A 3538-nucleotide genomic window follows, 5' to 3' on the forward strand; every position below is an offset into this window, starting at 1 on the left:
GCCCGCACTCGCCGTCGCCGTCGCTGCCGCGCTGCGCTCGCCTCCTCCCATACGTGCCGCTCAGGGCCGCGCCCAATCCTGCTGCCGCGCCCCCCTGCCCGTTCTCTGCGCACCCGACCGCGGCCGACAGCGTGCGCTCGCGCCCACACTCCCCGCTGCCGCTCCCACTTGTGCATCCGCCCGCCGCTGCGCTCATCGGCGTCGCCGCTCAGCTCCACTCCCTCCCTGGCCACGGCTCCCCGGCCCGGAGCCGTCCGCGCCTTTGCGCCCCCCCTCTGACCCGTGCGTTGCAACGGAGAAAAAAATAGATTTGATCATAATGTAGAATGCTCATCGACATGACAACAGCACACACATTGCATATGATCCTGCCGAGGATCTGCTTCATGTTCACTATGTGAATGCGGTCTAGAGGACACCAAGCGCGACCGAGAAGGCCCGACGAGGCACCAAATAGGTGGCAACATTGCCTCCGCCTACTTTTCTATCCAATGATTGGTCAACTGGACTATATGTAAATTACCTCCAAATTTCCTTTACCACCCATACAAAGCCTTTACCTTCATGAACTAATAAAGTATAGAGAATGAAAAACAAATCTTGACACTACTTGTTAGTATGCTTGACTAAGAAATCGCCAATACATGATGCCGATGTCATTTGCTAGTAATACATGGCCGGTGTGTTCCACCTCTTTAATTCCATGATCATATATCATTAGCTCAAATGAATAGTAAACCTCAACAGCAATATAGCATGGTACAAAGGGGCTGGTAGGCCTTAATCTTGCCCACAATCTGGGCATCCCATGAGCTGAAGAAAAACAATAATTCCACATGAGCCCCTCCTAAATTATAAGAAAGGTATTGATTTTCATTTCCCACTTCTCAAAATTTACAGTCCTCTTACATATTGAGAAGATACTAACTTTCGCCGAAAAATAATTCTAGGACATTATGCACTTGCACTCACTTTGAGCTGCATTTTTTCCAACTCCTGCTACACCACCTCGTACATTTTCATATAGCGTACCCATATGATCCAGTCAAGAATTGTGACTCCCTTAATTTTAGAATATCTGTAGCGAAGAGAGCATCATCATTGTTTATTGTTCAGAAATCAGCGGGAGGACTTACAGTGCATCATGATTGTTTATTTTTGCATGTACTCTTCTCCAATGCAGCTTTCACCAGAGTCCCAACAGCAATTTTATCCTCCTGCCTGCGGATTTAAGAACCATCAAAAGAATGTTCATATGAAGCTAATAAAGCCAACATGTACAAGTTTTCAATCTCAGCTTCCTGCAATGTTTTTCTTTAACTGTTTACCTGTACGCTAGATGTGTAGGGAGATCTGTTTCTACAGCAGCATTATCAAATGGGCCAGATCCAACTATTGGCTTAGCCCTGATTATTTTGGAGATAATACTTTTCCTTGTACATTTTTGTTGAGAGAACATGTACATATCTCGGAAGAAAAGGAAGCAAAGTAATCATGTTGTAGCAAACAAACTTCTGTTTGGATCTATATGCTATGAGAACTGCACTTTGCCTCAAAGTAATATATTGATGTAAATTCTGGTTGTTTCAAAATGTACAAGGGATATCACTTAACGATGATGAAGCTATTTACTCCCAAATCCCATATATCAATTTGCTGCAAGATAAAGATAAGACAAACATTATGTTAACTTAGAGCTATTTACGTATCGTTTACTTAAGTAAACAAACTCAAGTTATCTTGCTGCAGGCAATCTACTCAATGTTGATCACACAAATAATAATGTCCGAAAGCAATTAGGAACAACCAGACCACACAAGCATAAAATTGTGTAACCAAATAGACATCAGAGAGGAGGGAGCATTTTTCAGAAGTACCTCATTAGGTTTCACATTTATTATGTGAGGAGTAAATTAAGGATGACCCAGATGAACCTACAAATCAAAAGAAATATCATAGTCAGCACAAAAATTGTTCAAAGAAGATGATCAAATTAAAAATCATGTAACTGAACATATAGAAGAATCTTCTTATAAAAAAATTAGGCAACTGATCTTTTGTCTTATTATATTCAAAGAGCTCTGTCTGAATGACACTTCTATATTGATATGCTGCTCTGTGCATATAACTAACATAAAGCATATGTACACTTCTCACCTCCTTTGAATGTCTGCACTACTGCATCCTATTTAATTCCTTTAGAACGTGGATAAATACTTATAAAGTTAATCATCACATGCCCTTTAAATGTGTGAATTCACATGTAAACCAACTAACCAAGGCGGATGCAGCCAAAATTACCCAAGGCATCTAGTTGTTTCTTTTAGGGTTTAGGGTGTGCAAGTGTCGTTGAGGACATTACCTGTCCACTGAATCTAATGGAAAATTCATGGAATATATGCTTGTACCCATGAAATTGGATCCGGACTCAGGTTTAAGACGAACTTGCATCGCTAGAGACTTCTCCAACTCCTTCAAAGAATCCTGCAACTTTTGCTCAGGGGCTTCACCATGCCACCAACTTCTTCAGGTGCCAACAACATGAACAGATAACTGTGGTGGGAGGGGGAAGGGAACATAGATGGAGGAGGGAGAAGGGAGAGGAGAGAAGAGGGGGAAAGAGGAAGGGGTGGAGGTACCTGTGATAATGGGGAGGCGGCAGTCGGGACGGGAAGACTCGCCACCGGCGGGCAGGATGAAGAGCCAGCGGCTCCAACCCTAGCTTGCGCGTGAGAACTGCACCCGTCGCACACAACCAGGGCATCCATTGGCTGCCGTCGTGCTCCAGCGAGCCGGCGACCGAGGGTTGCCTGGAGCGGAGGGATGGGGCGCAGTGGCCGGGGAACCCTCACTCTCGTGCGAGAGAGATGCAGCATATTTTGTTTTTTTATTGAGATCACATATTTTGTTTTTTTAGGTTTGAGAAAGAGGAGCAGCAGTTTTTCAACTACAGGCGATGAAACGTCAGGGCCTCAGGGGCGAGTCTTCCCCTCTCTCCGGTTGGGCTACGGCAGGCCCAATAGTAATAATGCGCACCGCAGCCCAATAGAAGATTACGTGTGAGGACGACCTGAAAAATAACGTGCGATGTCGTTCCAAACTGTTTCGTTAGTCCCACATCGGTTAATTTATAAAAAAACATCCGTGAAAGCGTAAATTCATAGGAAGAAGCGTATTGTGATGGTGAACCCGACAAAGTCAATCCGTGCTTTATTATTAGGGAAAGATTAAACCTCTTAAAATTAATATTAAATAAACCGTAACTCGGATGAAAATACTTTGTGCATGAAAGTTGCTCAGAACGACGAGACGAATCCGAATATGCATCCCGTTCGCCCGCCACACATCCCTAGCATGGTGAACACACAACTTTCCCTTCCGGTTAATCTGTCAAAAAATGCGAAACACCGGGAATACTTTCCCGGATGTTTCCCCCCTTCGCCGGTACCACCTCCTATCGCGTTAGGGCACACCTAGCACCGCGCATTGTCATGTCATCCATCGTCATGCTTATCTTTGCATTATATTTATTGTTTCT

General features: G+C 44.3%; 1 long non-coding RNA gene across 1 annotated transcript; it reads right to left on the reverse strand.

The window, feature by feature from the left end:
- Positions 1-852: 852 nt before the first annotated feature.
- LOC123074616 (uncharacterized) lies at positions 853-2909 on the reverse strand. The gene is made up of 3 exons (XR_006436018.1): positions 2640-2909; positions 1878-1934; positions 853-1221 (listed from the first exon to the last, which is right to left on the reverse strand). It is a non-coding gene; the product is annotated as an uncharacterized lncRNA (long non-coding RNA).
- Positions 2910-3538: the final 629 nt, after the last annotated feature.

Source organism: Triticum aestivum, chromosome 3D (assembly GCF_018294505.1).
Source record: "Triticum aestivum cultivar Chinese Spring chromosome 3D, IWGSC CS RefSeq v2.1, whole genome shotgun sequence".
NCBI lineage: Eukaryota > Viridiplantae > Streptophyta > Magnoliopsida > Poales > Poaceae > Triticum > Triticum aestivum.